This window comes from Lygodium microphyllum, chromosome 24 (assembly GCF_053477565.2).
Source record: "Lygodium microphyllum isolate KBCC chromosome 24, Lygodium_microphyllum_v1.1.10, whole genome shotgun sequence".
Lineage (NCBI taxonomy): Eukaryota > Viridiplantae > Streptophyta > Polypodiopsida > Schizaeales > Lygodiaceae > Lygodium > Lygodium microphyllum.
The window spans coordinates 87,885,804-87,905,469 of record NC_141158.1 but is presented as its reverse complement, the minus strand read 5'-3'; the positions used below and the strand labels follow the sequence as shown (position 1 = coordinate 87,905,469).

Here is a 19,666-nt window from a genome sequence, read left to right as displayed (position 1 = left end):
GAGTGGTGGATTCTAGGTACTTGGCAGTTATCCTTCTTACCTATCTTTCCTTTCCCAAGTGTTATGTCTTTTATACTAGTTTGCTTACTGGGGGAGCTGGTGAGACTTTGACTTGGGAGGAGTTGGTTCCATTAGTGCTTGAGCACGAGGCTCGGCATTCTAAGACCTTTGGTAAATCATGAGCAATCACCAAGGCTTTTCCTCATAGTTGCATTTTGTGCATGCAAGAATCCATATTGTGTGATTCGTCCCGTGCCATCCCCCCCCTTCCCCCCCCCCTCCTCCCCCCAAAACCCTTGGTTGCCGGCTTGCCCTAGCTTCCCCCTTTCTTAACCTCTACATCCTCTTCTTTCCCTTTCCCCACCTCTACCTCTACCTCTACCTCTACCTCTACTTTTGTCTCTATGGTCTCTTTTACCACTATCACAATGCTTAAGGCTCTTCATGAAGCCTTGATATTGCACATAACTTACCTTTGAGAAAGGTCTATGAATAGAACCAATTCCTATTGATGCACTTGCAAATATTGTGACATTATCCAATCTAGTAGTGTTCAAGTTAAGAGGGGCCATAGTTAGAGGTATGCACAAAGAAAATGATGTTAAGTAGGTTCGCATATTTAGAGACATGTACATGGAGCTAGAGGAGATTAACTAGATTGAGTCTCACTTACTTTGTAGGGGGTGATGATGTCAGAGTGCAGCGATGCGGAAGCGTGGGACCAAGACTGAGAGAGAGTGAACACAGAGAGAAGAGAGAGAGAGAAAGAGTCAGTGGAAGATGAAGATCTGCTGTATACAAAGATATGTAGATATGTACACGGACGCAGTGCGCGTAACTGCGTGTCTCCACCTCGACGATGCAACCTGCTGTTCACCTTGAAGTACGCTGCAATCTGCACGATCTCTTGCTGGAATCTCCAATCGCAAGTGAGTAATAGTGTGCTGGCTGCCGGCTATAAATAGCATGGGAAAATGCGATAAAATATGAGAGGTCGTTTAATGCAGCCGACTGGTACAGATTTGTCCGACTTGCACCAGACTGCCACGTGGCAGCTAATGTGGCACTGGTGATGTGGCTGCCTGCTCCGTACTGTCCAGCTACCTGCTCCGCACTGTCCAGGGGATGAGTGCAGGGATGTGGAAGCGTGGGACCAAGACTGAGAGAGAGAGAGAACACAGAGAGGAGAAAGGGAGACAGTGGAAGATGAAGATCTGCTGTATAAGGTATGCTGTATACAAAGATATGCAGATATATACACGGGCGCAGTGCGCGTGACTGCGTGTCTCCACCTCGATGATGCCACCTGCTGTTCACCTCAAAGTACGCTACAATCTGCACGATCTCTTGCTGGAATCTGCAATCACAAGTGAGTAATAATGTGCTGGCTGCCGGCTATAAATAGCCTAGGAAATGCAATAAAATATGACAGGTCGGCTGCATTAAATGCAGCCAATTGGTACAGATCTGTCCGACCTGCACCAGACTGTCACGTGGCAGCTGACGTGGCACTGGTGACGTGGCTGCCTGCTCTGTACTGTCCAGCTGCCCCTGCTCCGCACACGTGGCAGTCTGGTGCAGGTCGGACAGATTTGTACCAGTTGGCTGCATTTAATGCAGCCGATCTGTCATATTTTATTGCATGTTCCCAGGCTATTTATAGCCACGCACTGTGTCCGTGTACATATCTGCATATCTTTGTATACAGCATACCTTATACAGCAGATCTTCATCTTCCACTCTCTTTCTCTCTCTCTCTCTCCTCTCTGTGTTCACTCTCTCTCAGTCTTGGTTCCACGCTTCTGCATCGCTGCACTTTGACAGGGCCACAACGATCCGTAGATACAAGCTCCATCGGTGAAGTAGACCGCCGCGAAGCTTTGGTGGGAATCGCATCCCTATGCTGCTTTCCACGAATGCAGGAGACGCATGGCTGTTGGCTCACCACTATGTCCGGCAACCCTCGAACAACCTGTCCACGTGACGCCCTCCGTAGATAATCATAGTTTAGGTGACCAAACCGAGCATGCCATAGCTCGGACTGTGTCTGAGAGGTAAGAAGAAGAGTAGTGAGAGCGGTAGAAGACGTCAATTTGTAGATGCTGTTCTCATATCCTGATGAGAGAACCTTCCGTAATCCACGATCAAGGACTCGTACCGAATGTTGAGATATCGAGCTCTACTCGTGATATGCCAGGGTGACCGTTGTGCATTTATGTCACCGACGTATCAGTTGCAGATGCAGTTGGTACACCGCCCATGAATAATAGCTACATGACAGCTATCCTTATCTACTCTAGTTCGTGGCTCAGTTAGTATGCCACCTTAGTTAGTTGAGTTTAGTTTGAGACCCATATATAGGGTTCTTCTATTTCTTTGTATGAGAGTTCTTTTGGCTTACACAACTAAGAAGAGGAAAACTGTTTTCAGCCTCCATCCTTGTGTGTATTCCCCCATTGTGCAAGCAAGAAAGCTACAAGTGAGACTCCTTCCTTCTCTCCCACAATCTTGACATGGTATCAAAGCCTTGTTCGTGGTAAGGAGCTCAAGAAAGCAAGCCAAGCTCGCGGTGTTTTGGTAAGAGGAGCAGTGTTGCTTTCATTTTTTCTGTTGTGGGAGCAGATCTCTGCAAGCAGTACAGCCGGAAATTGCAAGAGTGCATTGTCTCAGGTTGAGACGCCCTTCCGGTGAAGCAAGAGGGCAGTATATGCTGCGGGTGAGGGCTTTGGCCCTCGGCGACCTTGTTTTTTTGATTTGAGGCCATTTCGGGGCCTGTTTTGGAGGTAGAAGTTTTCTGCACGCACTCAAGAAAAGGCCCAATTTTATGCTGTGCAACCACTGTTCTACAGGTTGGTGAAAAGTTACTATAGAAATTGCATCGTATGCCTGTGCGCAGAGACATTGGGAGTTAAAGAATCATCCTTGTTGCTTGTTGATGCAAAATCGTCACTAGGAAGTGACTGTGTGGTCAAATACCACTTTCGTCAGTTTTACAATTTGCCTTTGTGAGGTTGAAGCTGTGTTCTTTGCAGTGACAGAATTTTTTGCAGTGTTCTGTAATGGCGTCTGATTTTCTCTCACAGATTGTTACTGAAAAGCTTGACAAGAATAACTTCCAAGCATGGAAGTTTAGAATGACGAATTTCCTTATGGGAAAAGGATATTGGGAATTTGTTGCAGGAAATGAAGAAGAACCAGTTCTTCTTGATGTTCCCAATCAACAGTAAATGCAGACATTTAAAGCATGGCATGAGAGAGCCAGTAAAGTTATGTATTGGCTGTCTATCAGCATTTCAGACTATGATTGTGCATATTCAGGATGCAAGTACGCCAAAGGAGGCATGGGATACTTTGTCAAAAATGTATAGCACAAATACGCAAGCCAGGAAAATGCAGCTCAAGCAAGAGTTGCATAATGTGCAAAGAGAAAATATGAGCATCAATGACTACCATATGAAGGTGAAGAAGATTGCAGATGTACTTGCTTCCATTGGGTCGCCAGTGGAAGATGATGATTTAGTTTCAGTGACCTTGAATGGTCTAGGAAAGGATTATGCACAGTTTCTAACATCCATTTCCGTCCATGAAAGATTTTCTGATTTTGAGGAGTTGATTGCTCTTCTAATTTCTGAGGAGCAGAGAAATGGTGGTGCATCTTCTTCAGGAGGAACTTCAAAAGAAGCTGTCTTCTACTCAAATGCTGGAAGAGGTAGAGGCAGAGGTAGAGGAGGCCAATCTGGAGGCCGTGGTAGAAATCAGAATATGCAGCAAACTCAAGAAAACCAGTCCTATGGAGGAGGACGTGGTAACTCTAGAGGCAGGGGGAGCCAAAGAGGTCGCGGTGGATGGCAAAGATGCCAAAATGCAAACAGCAATGTTGAATGCTACTACTGTGGTAAAATGGGTCATATGGCTAAAGACTGCTATAAAAAGCAGAATGACATCATGAATGGGAAATTGCAACAAGGGAATTATGCATCTTCTAGTAGACAGGGTGATGATAGAAATGAGCATTTGTTTATGGTGCAGCACATGAACAATTCTGTGACAAGTGTAGAAGAAAGCAACGATGTGTGGTATGTTGACTCAGGTGCATCAAACCACATGACAGGTCATGCAGAATGGATGGAGGATGCAAGGAAAATGGAAAAACCAGGATTTGTGGAGACTGGTGATGATATTGCACATCCTATTGTGCAGATTGGAAAAATTCTTTTGTCTATGCAGGATGGGAAAAAAAAATACCTGTCCGATGTATTTCATGTTCCGAATATCACCAAGAATCTGGTTTTTGTTGGTCAAATGGTTGAGCAGGGCTTGCAGGTCAGATTTAATCCTCATGGATGCTTTGTTGAGGATATGAAAAATAAAGGTCGCTTGATAGCAAAAGGAAAGAAGAAGGGCAGAATGTTTACGTTGGATGCAGACATGTCTGAATTGAGTGCAGCAATGTTTGCACATGGGACCGGTGTAGTTGCAGATATTGATATCTGGCATAAACGCATTGGTCATGTTAATGTACAACGACTTAAAGTAATGCAGGCCCAAAATATTGTTGTAGAATTGCCTAAATTCAAGGTTGCAGAAATGCATAAGGTATGTGAAGCCTGTCAGTTTGGAAAACAGGCAAGGAAACCATTTCCTAGACATGTTCAGGAGAGTAAGAAGCCATTGGAATTAATCCACTCTGATGTGTGGACTACTAAAGCTGCATCTCTTAGAGGCTGTCATTATTTTGTCACTTTTATTGATGACTATAGCAGAAAAGTTTGGGTGTATTTTATGAAAAAGAAAAGTGAAGTTTTTGGGCATTTCAAAACTCTTAAAGCTATGGTTGAAAAAAAAACAGGCCTGCAAATAAAATGCCTAAGGTCAGATGGAGGGGGAGAGTACCTCTCAAATGAGTTTGCAAGGTTCTTGCAAGAGCATGGCATAAAGCAGCAATATTCATGCAGTTATACCCCACAGCAAAATGAAATTGCAAAAAGGAAAAATAGGCATATTGGAGACGTATCTCGTGCCATGCTCAACGAAAAAGACTTGTCAGATTTTTACTGGGCTGAGGCAGTTGCTACAACAGTCTACATAATGAACATGACTCCCACTGCAGCAATACATGGGATGACTCCAGAGGAGAGGTATACTGGTAGGAAACCAGATATTTCTCATTTGAAAATTTTTGGTTGCATTGCCTATGTTCATGTGCCAGATGAGTTGAGATCCCAGTTGGATCCAAAAGCTGAGAAGTGCATCTTTATTGGTTACTCTCTACAGCAGAAAGGGTATAGATGCTATAACCCTTCTACTCGTAAGTTTACAGTGAGCAGAGATGTTGTTTTTGATGAGATGAGTAGCTGGTATAGACCAGTAAATGTGATTGATGATGTAGATGCACAAAGTGGTAATGCTGCACAGAATTCACAGCAGCAGTCACAAAATATTAGTGGACCTGGAGCGTCCTCTAGCAGTGGTTCACATTCTTCGCCATGGACAGGCAGATTGAGATCAGGAGAATCTTCTCAAAGCAATGTAGATAGTGGTATACAGGTATCACGAAAAGGAAAAGAGAAGGTAGATCAGCCCATGTTTGATGTGAATGCAGGTCACTCTTATGCGGATGGTGAATCCAGTGGCTCAGAACAGAGCATTGATGATGAGTTGGGTATTCCTTCTATTATTACACCTGGAGTAAGGAAGACCAGGGATGTTTTGAGAGCACCTGGGAGTGAACCTACTTTGTGCAGGTCTACCAGAGCTAGGTATCCTGTGGATAGGCTGAAATATGATGGATTTACAGCCATTCACTATGCCTATATGGTCAAAGTGATACAGGAACCAGAACCCACTTCTTTTGAGCAAGCCATGGGAAAAGAAAAATGGGAGAAAGCCATGGATGAAGAAATGGATGCCTTGGAGGCAAATGTTACATGGGAATTGGTACCTTTGCCTAAAGGTAAGAATGCAATTGGCTGTAAGTGGGTTTATAAGGTGAAGCACAATGCAGATGGTTCTGTGAACAGATACAAGGCAAGATTAGTAGTCAAGGGGTATGCACAAATATATGGCATTGACTATGAAGAAACATTCAGTCTAGTTGTAAGGATGGCAACCGTAAGAGCAGTCATTGCTATGGCTGCATCAAAGGAATGGTCTTTACATCAGATGGATGTAAAGAATGCCTTCTTGCATGGTGATTTGCAAGAAGAGGTCTATATGGAGCAGCCACCAGGTTATGTGCATGCTGTTTATCCTGAGTTTGTTTGCAGGTTGAAGAAAGCATTGTATGGCTTGAAGCAAGCACCTAGAGCATGGTCTGACAAGACAGGACAATATCTTGTCACTATTGGCTTTTAGATTTCCAAGGCAGACTTCTCACTTTATGTGAGAAAAACAGAGAAAGGTATTATGCTACTTGTCATTTATGTTGATGATTTGATTATGACAGGTGACAGTGATGAAGATATCCTTCATGTGAAAATGCTATTGAAGCAGAAGTTTGAGATGAAGGATTTGGGAGAGCTGCGTTATTTCTTGGGCATTGAGGTGATTAGATCACCAAGTGGGATACAGCTCTTGCAGAGGCAGTATGGATTGGACATGCTGTCCAAATATGGGATGACAGGCTGTAAGCCTATTTCAGTTCCTTTGGAGCAGAATGTGAAGCTGAGCGCAGATGCAGGTGAGCTTCTGGAAGACCCTACTATGTACAGACGCATAGTAGGAAGCTTGATTTATATGACTATTACCAGGCCAGATTTGAGCTATGCTGTTAGACTGGTAAGTCAGTTTATGCAGGCTCCAAGGAAACCGCATTTGGATGCAGCTAGACGCATACTTAGGTATGTGAAGTCCACATTGCAGTATGGACTACTTTATGAGACTGGGGTTCAGATACAGTTGCATGGATACACTAATGCTGATTGGGCTGGTAGTATTTCTGATAGACGATCTACCAGTGGATATGTGTTCTCTTTTGGGAGTGCTGCAGTCACTTGGAGCAGCAAGAAACAGCCTACAGTTGCCTTGTCGAGCACAGAGGCTGAGTACAGGGGCGCAGCAATGGCTGCATGTGAGGTAGCTTGGTTGCATAAGCTACTTCATGATATGCATCAGCCTACAGATGGGCCATTTGTTATTTATTGTGACAACATGAGTAGTATACACTTGGCAAATAACCCAGTCTATCATGTTAGAACAAAGCACATTGAGGTGCATTATCACTATGTGCGGGAGAGGGTTTTACTAGGTCTTATTGAGCTAGTTTATGTCAGCACAGAGGATCAGGTAGCTGACATATTCACGAAGGCATTGGGCGCAGAGAAGCTGCGCAAGTTCAGAGACCTGCTTGGTGTGCAGGAATTGGGATTGAGCTCGAGGGGGAGTGTTGAGATATCGAGCTCCACTCGTGATATGCCAGGGTGACCGTTGTGCATTTATGTCATCGACGTGTCAATTGCAGATGCGGTTGGTACACTGCCCATGAATAATAGCTACATGACAGCTATCCTTATCTACTCTAGTTCGTGGCTCAGTTAGTATGCCACCTTAGTTAGTTGAGTTTGGTTTGAGACCCATATATAGGGTTATTCTATTTCTTTGTATGAGAGTTCTTTTGGCTTACACAACTAAGAAGAGGAAAACTGTTTTCAGCCTCCACCCTTGTGTGTATTCCCCCATTGTGCAAGCAAGAAAGCTACAAGTGAGACTCCTTCCTTCTCTCCCACAATCTTGACACCGAATCACTGTCAAACTCCACCAAAAGTCCAAGTGAGCAAATCTTATGAACCGAAAGTAGATGATACCCTAAACCTGGCACATGCAACACCTCTGAGGTATGGGTACCACCACATCCATCTAGAATAAGCTGCATCTCACCCCGTCCTGCAATAGACACCGAAGAGCTATCTCCGATGAGAATCTGCCCACGTGAAGGTCGCAATTGGGCAACACCAATTGATGAAGGAGTTATGTGCTGGGAGGCACCATTGTCTACGATCCACTCTCGAGCCTGGGGGGCTGTCATCGCAACATCAGAAGCCTTCGGTGTAGAGTCCTCAATGATTGCTAAATGAAGAAACACAGCTGATGAGGGTGCAACCACCGCTCCAGAATCCTTGGAGTCCTTCTTGTTGGTGTCCTTCTTGTCTTTGTCAGGGCAATCCTTCCAATGTGCGGTCTTACCACAAATATGGCATGTTGATTCTTTTTCCTTGTCCTTTTTTGGCTTGTTGTCCTTCTTCTTCTTCTTTTGGTCCTTCCCCTTCTTCTGAGAGGCTTGACCTGTCAATGCTTTCGACTTGAAAGCATGCTGTCCCTTCAGTTGTTCCCCTTGGTCCAAGACCATAGGAACCAACTCTTCCCACCGAAGAGTAGACTCACGTCCCGAAGCAATAAGGGCGGAGTAAAAAGCACCGAATCATGGCGGCAACTGGGACAAGAGTGTGATCGCCATGTCTTCGGAGGAAATCGGCTTCCCCGCATTCTGAAGCTGTCTAAGCTTGTTGATGTGCTCCCGCAACGAAGAAGACTTGTTCACGGACAAGGTCTGCATCTGCACCTCCAAAGAAACCCTCTTCATAAGGGTCATCCGGTTATACATCTGGTCAAGCTCCAGCCATATCTCCCGAGCCATCGTTAAGTGCTCGATGTGGGCTATCACGGCTGTAGTACAAGACAAAAAAAGAAAAGAACGAGTCCGGGCATTCAGTTTGTCCCAGTGAGACTGGGCCTTGGCCAACTCCGCACGAGCATCGGAAGAGAGTTTGGACTCATCTCTCGCCGAGGGCCGGTCAATCTCCTCCTGTACAAGCTCTGCCAAATCGTAAGACTCAAGGATGGCCAACATCATCACGCGCCAGATGCAATAATTGTCGCCATCGAGCTTTTGATATGAGGAAAGAGCCGGTAAGACAGGCACCTTCCGATCCATGATCGTTTGGAACTCCAAGTCAATCTCTGAAGACATCTTCACCTGCAATGCCTGCACAAACGCAAAAGCAGCCCCCTTTGACTGTGAAAACGCAGCATGCTAGGGCTCTTTCTTCCGCGTCCCGAACCTTCTTCAACCGCCGGAGGCGATGAAAAAGTAAAACCTGCACTTGAAAGCTGAAAACACAGCCTTTCTCCTCTTCAAACAGCAGCAAATTTACCAATTGGACTCCTTTCCCACGCGCCCACGCTCGCTTCAGCCTTGTTCCGATGCGTAGCCCTGCCGCTCGCCCTCGAACGCTGGAAACGCAGCCTTGTGTCGCGATGGAATCTCCTCTTCAGGCAGGTTCTTCACTCAGTCAGTCCTTCTTCACTGCTTTGATACCATGTCAGAGTGCAGCGATGCGGAAGCGTGGGACCAAGACTGAGAGAGAGTGAACTCAGAGAGGAGAGAGAGAGAGACAGTGGAAGATAAAGATCTGCTGTATAAGGTATGCTGTATACAAAGATATGCAGATATGTACACGGACGTAGTGCGCGTGACTGTGTGTCTCCACCTCGATGATGCAACTTGTTGTTCACCTCGAAGTACGCTGCAATCTGCACGATCTCCTGCTGGAATCTGCAATCGCAAGTGAGTAATAGTGTGCTGGCTGCCGGCTATAAATAGCCTGGGAAAATGCGATAAAATATGACAGGTCGGCTGCATTAAATGCAGCTGACTGGTACAGATCTGTCCGACCTGCACCAGACTGCCATGTGGCAGCGACGTGGCTGCCTGCTCCGTACTGTCCAGCTGCCTGCTCCGCACTGTCCAGGGGATGACAATCGCTAACAGATGATCCACTACTCAAGGTATTGTAGTTGGTGGCAACTCAAAGTGGTAGTTAGGTTTTTATATGAGGTGTGGCTCTAAGAGTTCGTCTACTACTATTAATGCTTGTGAGGATCTTAAGGAAAGTATGCAACACCATGCTTTATTCGACATTTTTTCGTGTACACTGGTGACTATACTAAGTTTGTGGATTGGACAAATTATACTTGATTACCTTACTTTCACTGCAAGTTTTAGTGGGTAGGGAAGGAAAGAAGAAAGAAAAGGCCAAGAAAGACAAGGAGAGCAAAGGTTTTCCAAGAGATGCTCTTATCTTAGAAAGGGTACTCATATAAAGGATTAGAGTTGGTAGAATCATCCCCATTTGTGTCCTTCTAAGGACACTAAAACATCTGCGACTATTGCAATAGACTCAATCTTTGTGCATTAGTTACGGGGTTCGTGTTTGCTACTCTTACTGATTCATAGTGGGCTTGCTTTGGCATCTTTAGAGCCGAAGCCTTGGTTGGTGGATAGAGGGAGATTTGTCACCATTGGTGACAAGTCTCTAGAGCTAGTTCATGATGGGCACCATGAAATGTTTCCCCTAGGATCCCAACCTGCACACGAGACACGACACAAGCTATATCCACATTAGAGATTTGACATCAGACTCAACTTCTAGCCATACAACCAAATGGGCTCACCCTCGAGCGTGGGAGCTAGTAGCACTCCAAGTCATGACCACATTCCAAGGGTTGGTGTCCAATACCACCAATCTATTAGTAGTCCTGTGTGGTTTATGTAGTCATCTCTTACCTGTGAGCCTCAGTCTGAGTCAGATGAGGACATTAGGAGCTCCGACATTGTATTTGTCTATCATTTTATGTATTTTAGACACTTTAGATGGAGGGCTTATTAGTGCATTTCTCTTTGTGCACTTTTGGCTTCTTTTTAGGGGTTTGACCACATTTAGGGTTTCCCCTCTTTTTCGCCTATGTATAGGCAATCTACCCTCCCACTTCCATTATCCATTATCCATCACTGATCCTTTGTGATCAGCCAGCTCTCCTCATTCTCTCATCCCTCTGCTATCTGAAGGGTGTGAGAGTGCGCAATGGTGTGCAAGGTCAAGCGTTAGCTAAAGAACAGAGATGAGCTGAGAGTTAGAGGAAGAGTGAACGCAAAGATAGGTGTACCGATGTGATGGTACACAAAGATTAAAAAGAATGTATTTATATGTTAGGGTACATTAAGGGTGTGTTCACACTCGTAAGTCTATTTACACGGAGATGAAGGGACTTTACACCCAACAACCTCCCACTTAAAGGCCCGAAGTGGTACCTTTAAGCTAACCAACTCCCACTAAACGAATGCAATGCTCATGCTGAGCCTTTGCAAGAGACTTAGTGAGAACATCTGCAGGGTTATCTTGGGTTTTGACCTTAGTTAGTGTGACAAGACCATCATCCAAGACCTGTCGAATAAAGTGATACCGAACATCTATGTGTTTGGTACGTGCATGGAACATGGCATTCTTAGCCAGACATACTGCACTCTGGCTATCACAACCAAGCACTGGTGTACGTGAAGAAAGACCAAAATCCTTGACCAGACGGCTAAGCCAAATAGCTTCCTTAGAAACTTCTGTGGCTGAAATATATTTAGCCTCGGTAGTACCGGTGCTACAATTTTCTGCAATCTTGAACACCAAGAGATAGCCCCACCAGCCAAAGTAAAAACATACCCACTGGTAGATTTCCTAGTGTCAAGATCTCCTGCCATGTCTGAATCACAAAATCCCTGCAACTCTAGTGTACTCTTTCCATAGCATATACACTTTTCTTGTGTACCTTTCAAGTATCTGAAGATACATTTCATTGCTTCCCAATGTGGCTTGCCAGGGTTAGACACAAATCTGCTAACAACTCCCACTGCATGAGCAATGTCAGGGCGAGTTGTAACCATGGCATACATCAAAGATCCACAAGCTGATGCATAAGGTATACCCTTAATGGCACTAGCAGCTGCATCATCCTTAGGGCTATTAGCTTTGCTAAGCTTTGTATGTGGCGGTAAAGGCACACCAAGAGGCTTAGCATAAGCCATATTAAACCTGTCAAGTACTTTGCTGATGTACTTGTCCTGTGAGAGAAAGAACAAATGCTGCCCTCTGTCTCTTTTAATGCGTATGCCCAAAATGTGTTCAGCTGCCCCCAAATCTTTCATAGAGAAGGCTGAACTTAGCTGCCTTTTAAGAGCATTCAAAGTACTCTTATGCTGTCTTGCAATCAGCATGTCATCCACATATAAAACTAGCACAATAATTGCATGACTACGTTTAAATCCATGGCTGAGCATAAAGGTATCAAATATTTTGTACCATTGTCTAGGGGCTTGTTTCAGCCCATATAAGCTGCGTTTCAGCTTACAAACCAAATGCTCTTTACCTGGAATAGCAAATCCTTATGGCTGTTTCATGTACAGCTCTTCATCCAAGTCACCATGAAGAAAAGCAATCTTCACATCCATCTGATCCAACTCTAAATCCAAGGATGCAGTGAGAGCAAACAAAACATGGAGCGTAGTCATCTTCACCACTGGTGAAAAGACCTCCTGGAAGTCTATGCCTTCCTTTTGTGTATAGCCCTTAGCAACCAGCCGTGCCTTATACTTGGGCTTCCCATCAATGCATTTCACTTTGTAAACCCATTTATTAGGAATAGCTTTCCTATCCTTGGGTAAAGGTACAAGCTCCCATGTGTTATTTGCATATAGAGACTTCATCTCTTCTTGCATAGCAAGCTCCCATTTTCTCTTGCTTTCACATGACTGTGCCTCTTTAAATGTCAGAGGCTCACCCTCATCAGTCAACAAAATGCAATCCAAAGATGGCTGAAACCTCTATTGACTGCCTTCTGACACGTGTAGACCGTCTTACCCAATGATGTGTATTATTAGGCAATGGACCTACATCGTGAGGAGCATGACCAGGTGGCTGATTTTCAGCATTTTTTTGCTGCTGTAATCTGTTTTCAGCATGTTCTTCTTGCTGTCCTATTTCATCCTGTGCATCTATTTGCTGTCCATGATCTTCTGGCTGTAGCACAATAGGTTGCTGCTCATTTTCAGCATCAAAAGGGACAGAATTTTCAGCTAATGGCTGCTGAATGGCTGGCTGTTCATGCTGAAATTTGACCTTCTTTTTGTCAAGATCATTGTGTAGCGTTTCTTAGCAACTTTGCCTCATTAAATACTACATCTCGGCTGCGTATTATCTTCGTGCCCTGAGGAAGCCAAACTCTATAACCCATCTCTCCCTCATCTCCATATCCCATGAAAATGCCCTTGATGGATTTCATGTCTAGTTTGGTCATCTGTTCTACAAGTACATGCACAAAGGCATCACAGCCAAAGACACGCAAATGGTCATATGAAGCAGGTTTGCCAGACCAAACCTCTTCAGGAGTGCCATTTTCCAATGCACGATTGGGAGAACGATTGCATACATGAACTGCAGTTTTAAGAGTCTCTCCCCAAAATTGCTGCGGGAGATTAGCTGTGGATAGCATGTATCTGACTCTCTCACAAAGTGTGCGGTTAAATCTTTCAGCCACGCCATTTGATGCAGGATTATAAGGGGCTGTCAACTCCCTCTTAATGCCATGCATCTCACAAAACTTGTTAAATTCTTTTGAGACATACTCACCCCCATTATCTGTTCTTATGGCTTTCAACTTAAGCCCTTTTTGTGTGGTAACAAAAGCATGAAATTTTTTAAAAGAGTCGAACACTTCCTTTTTGCTCTTAAGTGCATATACCCATGACTTTCTACTGAAATCATCAATGAAAGTAACAAAGTACTGTACACCCCCATACGAATTAACATGCATAGTGTATACATTAGAGTGTACTAGGTCAAGAGCATTAGACTTCTTAACGACACCAGAGTAATAAGGAGACTTCACTTGTTTTCCATATAAGCAATCATTACAAAATCTGAGACCAGAGCCTTTTACATCAAATCTCCCTAAAGAGGAGAGAACCTGAAGGCCTTTTTGGCTCATATGACCAAGTCTTTTGTGCCAAAGCTCCATCTGTGAATGGACTTCAGCCACGGCCAAGAACTTGCCAGGTAGTGCTTTACAATGCAAGTAATATAAAGTCCCCCTTTTGCTGCCTTTAACAATCAGCATAGAGTCCTTATGGACCTTCCAAGATCCACCACCAAATGTAGTAAAGTACCCTTTAGCATCAAGTTGCCCAACTGATAGTAGACTCTTCTTTATGCCAGTTACAAATCTGACATCTTGCAAAATCAGCTCTTGGCCATTTTCAAGAGCCAAGTGAATGGTGCCAACACCCTCTATCTCACATGCATAATTATTACCTAAGTAAACCTTGCCTAGGCAACCTGCAGTATATTTAGAAAATGACTCTAAAGAGGGGGTAACATGAAAAGAAGCACCGCTGTCCACTATCCATGATTGTGACAGCCCATCATGAGCTGAAAGTAAGGCATCAATTACCTCCTTTTTGGTGATGTGTATATCACCTGTTGTTACCATAATATCTGCATCATTACATGAGGCTACAACAAGTATCTCTTCAGTGTCAGGAAGCTCAACATTTTCCTTTGCAACTTCTTTTGAGGAAGAGCTGTCATCATCTTTCTTATCATCTTTCTTTTTCTTACCTTGCTGTTTCTTTCTTTCTTGCTCTTTTTTGAAGTACCGGCAATCGGGCTTTTTATGCCCTTTACGCCCACACTGATAGCATGTGACATCCTGCTGTTTGCCCTTGCTTTTGCTTCTACTTTTCCCTTTACTGGCTGCATTACCCCTCTTTTCAGACTTGTCTTTTACATGGTAAGTTGAGCCACTGCTTTCACCACTAGACTTTCTTCTGATTTCTTCATTGAGGATTGAACCTCTGATACCATCAAAAGTCAAGGCAGGGTTATTGCTAAGTGATACAACCAAGGATTCTCAGCTATCAGGCAAAGTCATCAATAAGAAAATAGCTTTCAATTTATCATCAAAAGCAGTCAAACCAGAGTACTACAACTGACTCACAACCCTTGTGAAAGCACTCAAATGCTCAGATGCTGGTTTAGACTCATCCAATTCCATGTTCATAAGTTTACGCATAAGATGTACTTGATTAACAGGAGTTGTATTTTCATAAGTATCCTTAAGCTTTTTCCATATAGCATAGCCTGTATCAAGACGATTGATGTCTGTAAGTACATCATCAAACATTGCCATCTTAATGTATGCAATAGCCTTCTATTAAGTCTAGCCCAATCCACATTTGTCATAGCTGCAGGCTTAGTCTCTAAGAGAGCATCTTCACAGTCCTTGAGAAACAAAATGCCTTGCATCCTATCCTTCCACAAGTCAAAGCCAGTGCCATCAAACCTCTTGATTTCAAAGAGAGATTTTGTGTCACTGCTGCTAGAAGCATTTGCAGCCATTTTTCAGCAATACACCAGAAATTCAATGCTTTAATTTATGTCAGCAAAAATGAGCTGAATATTCAGCTGATTTCAGCTCAATTTTTCAGCAAATAATAGCAAGATTCAATCCAAGTACATGTACAACAGTAGAATGAATGACTTTCAGTAGTATGACTGCAATTTCAGCATACAATAAATGCATACATCACTGCCAGATAACTCCCACTTCAGCAATATCACCATAAATACATCTGCACCAATCCCAAATTTGCAAATGATCACTAAGACTGCTGCAACACGAATAATCAGCAATACATCAACTCAATGGGAGCTGCCCAACATGTGTACTGCATACATATGTGCTCGTATCAACTTATGATATCCCAAAATACCAAGAATTCTCTGCAATTTCTCCAAAGTCGCACAAGCGGGAGATAAAAAATGCTCAAATCACTTTGCTTATGGCAAGAAGATTGCTTCAGAAATATTCCCAAAGTGCATTTCACGCATTAACTTTGCCAAAATCCACAGATTTCAGTAAAAAACCCAAAATTTCACTGACCAATCTGCCCCGATTGCATTAATACATGTTCTCGAAAGCATAAAACGGGCAAATTAATTACACAAAATTTTGCAAAAGCCCCAAATTTCTCGGGTCCAATTGTGCACCAATGTCAGCCAATCTGACTCAGCTGACCGAAATTTCGCCAATACAGCAAAAGCCCCAAATTTTATGGGTCCAACGTTGAGAAATTTCACTCAGCTAAGCAAAATTTCAGTAAATTTGGCGAAATCCCCAATTCAAACGCGCACAATGTGTGCAATTTTTGACGCAGATGCCTCAATCTTGCATGAGCTGTACTCAATCTAAAAAATCCCTAAATTTCTATACCTAAATCTGCACAAACTTGCGACTTGTGCTTGAGCACGCGAACCCCGGTCAGTGAGCAAGGGGTCTCCTTGCAAAATTAATAAAAAATTGACGTGAATTGCTGATATCGTGACGAAAACATCGGCTGTTGACCAGCCGCCTGTCCTGCGTGCGTGTCGCCTAACAAATCTGCCTGCGCCTGTCCTCGTGAGCTGTCGCCTGCTTGTCGTCTACTGTCGCTTGCCAGGGAGCTGTCGTCTGCAATTGTCTGCTGTCGCTTGACTATCGCCTGCCTGGGAACTGTCGTCTGTAGTCGTCTGACTTGTGCAGGTTGTCGCCTGCCTATCGCCTGTTAACGCAGACCAGAAAACTGACGACCTGACCTGTGGGAGGTGACAGCTTGCTGAAATGTGTTGCCTCGATGCGCTCGCAGCTGTCTGCTGAATAAACGACTTGCTGTTTTCTTCGCATGCGCGAGCTGAAACTGACTCGCCTTGACTTTGGGAAGTGCGCACACCTTCACTAAAGCTCTGATACCAGTTTGAAGGGGGTGAGAGTGCGCAATGGCGTGCAAGGTCAAGCGTTAGCTAAAGAACAGAGATGAGTTGAGAGTTAGAGGAAGAGTGAATGTAGAGATAGGTGTACCGATGTGACGGTACACAAAGAATAAAAAGAATGTATTTATATGTTAGGGTACATTAAGGGTGTGTTCACACTGGTAAATCTATTTACATAGAGACGAAGGGACTTTACACCCAACACTATCGTTTTGTGCCCACATTGATGCGTAGAGCTGCGTGTTGGGATTGACGATTGCAGCCTTGTACCTTTAGCCATTGCAATCACATTATTCCTTCTCTCTTCTACGTTCTCTTTGTCTCCTCCTCTTCGTGTTCACTTTCCTCTTTTCGTTGTGCACCTTCACATGGTATTAGAGCCACATGTGGGAGCCGAAGTTCTCGAAGAGGATGCTGTTTGTGACAAAACTTGCCAAGTGTCATCCCCATGCGCTACAAACCTTACGTTTGGAGTCAAACAGGGCATGGCACTGTGTTTCCAGCCCTTTTCTAGGTTGTGTTTGCAAGGGTAGATTAAGGTTTTGCTCTTGGTAGTTTCTACAAGGTTGGACAATACCATTATTGTACCTGAGTGGCGTCAAACAGGTTGGACGACCATTCTTTTAGTTGAGCGACACTAAAACAGACTTGCTTTCTCTTTAGGCAGCCCCTGACGCACGTGCTGTAGAACTAGGCCCCGCATTACTTGCGTTTTTGTACATGTAGCCTATCTCTGCGTTTTGTGGAGGCTGGTTCTCGGTCCTCCTAGGTGGGGGTGGCTTGTTTATAGGTGGACATATTTCTTTCTTTGTTGCATTCTCATACTAGCTGGTCTTTGTTGACTAAGACGACTTCTTTTTGGTGTTGGGTGGCCTCTTTTTCAAGCTAGTAGTAAGGCAAATTTGTGTTTATTACAAATACACCATTTTTGTGCACTCATGGTATATTTCCAGCCCTTGGATTGGCTATGATTACAAATTGAAGACTTGTTTTCCTTTGTATTTATTGCTCTCTTTTTCTATCTGACATTGTGTATTTCCTTTGACATTGGATATTTCCCATCTACCTTGCCTTAGTCAGTCTTCTTCTATACCGTGGTCCGACGGACCCCAATTATCCCAAGGACACCTCTTACTGGTCATCTTTATTCCAATGGCAGGATCTTCTTTGTTTTCTTGTAGCTGTTTCTTGAAGGACATCGATGGCTTATGTGTATGCTATGGGGAATCCTGTGGTTTGGGATCATTTAGATCGACCACCATGTTATTACTCTTTTCCGTCATATTTTTCCGGGGTTTTTAGTCCCGGATTGGTGTTGATGGCATCTCTTGAGCAGGTGCCAATCCTACCCTCTCTCTCTGCTCTGACAAGTTGGATGGGACGAACTATCCTCTATGGTTGTGCTGCATGGAGTGTCTCCTTGACAATCGTGACCTTTGGGATTTTGTTACAGTCCTTATGCCTCGACCTATCATGGATCCTTATGGTGGTGTGATCGCAGATTGTGTAGGTGTATGGGATTCATTGAATGCCAGAGCCCAAACTTTTCTCTTATTGAGTTGTATAGATTTTGTGCTTATGCATGCTCTATATATCTGCAATGCCGCAGAGATTTGGAGGAGATGGGTCTCTCTCTTCTAGATCCAAACATTTGGGCATCGATTATCTCTTGAGTTGAAGCTATGACAACTTTTTGTCGTGAATTTTCCTACGATATGGGCTCATATCCGCAAGATGAAGGAGATTCAAGATGAGCTTTCATTCCTTGGGTGTGACACTTCTCTCACATCCTCCATCACTGACAGATAATGTGTTCACCAGTTTTCTCACTTCTCTTAGTTGGGAGGCACTCACTTGGGAGGAGCTAGTCTCATTGGTGCTTGAGCAGGATGCGTGTCTCAGCGAGACAGATTCTTGCGGAGTTCGTGTACACGGCGGTGCTTATGTAGTTTTATCTACAAGTATAGGACAAACTATGCAGAAGAAAGGGAAGAGGAAGAAGAGTCATCTTTCGACTTTGATACAACTTTTATGGGAAAGTGTAGAGGATATCCTATGTGTCCTCATTGTGGAAAGACCTTGCACCCCGAGAAGAAGTGCTGGAGAATATACCCTCATCTTCGTTCGAGAGTAAAGTGAAACGAGCCTTCCTTCTCAAATAGGGTGGTAAATAACTTAATTTAACACTAATTACAACAAGCATAAAATTTATATAAATAGAAAATGCAAATATTGCCACTTTAGTCTTGGACATTGGACACCCTATTGGCTCCAAAATTGGTGCCTCTTGTGGTATTTCTTTATCTTATATTGCAAATGGAAGGAGTACAATCGAGATCTTGTGATCTTCTCTGCTAATCCAAGTGCCTCTTGTTGTCAAAATTGACCAAGAAACCTCCAAACCGATATGCCTCTTGGTTTGCTTGGGGATTGGCCTTTAGCTCCTTGAAGATAAATTCAATCCCAAATCTGATATTAGTTGTTTGGCCTCTTGAATCTTCTTGAAATTCCTTAATTTTAGTTGTTGAAATTTAAGTCCTAGACCTCAATTCTAAGCATGCATCTGAGGTGGTCATTAAACCCTAGTTTTTATTGTAAATTAGAGTTTACAATAGAGATTTTCCAATATCTCCATCTCTGATGACTCAAATGGTTGGGTTTTGCTGAGATAACTTGAGAGATGGCAAGGGGATGAGAGAGAATGCTGTAGAGAGAGAAATTTTAGAGTTTCATCGCAAGAAACATTGAAAGTCTACTGCTGCCCTTCTTAAACAGCCATGAAAGATGTCACCTACAGTCTAGGACCACTAGAAAGACTGCTATCCCCTCCTCTATGTTGTCATTTGCACCAAAAGGATCTCGGGTTGCTATCACTTGCTTTTGGAGGGCTCCAACCATAGTTACCTGGAACGGGGAACGGGAACAGGAGCGGGACCCCCTGGAACGGGGGGAACGTCCAAGGTGGGGGAACGGGAACGGGGGGGAACGGCACATATCTTAAGTGCCCCAAATATGCCCTGCATGATCAAGTTGCCCCA

The 19,666-nt window shown here is 43.9% G+C and overlaps 1 protein-coding gene across 4 annotated transcripts in view; it reads left to right on the top strand.

Annotated features, from left to right (window-relative positions):
• Positions 1 to 19,666, top strand: part of LOC148015333 (uncharacterized) — a 67,170-nt gene that overhangs the window by 1,181 nt on the left and 46,323 nt on the right. The gene's annotated exons all lie outside the window — the stretch shown is intronic.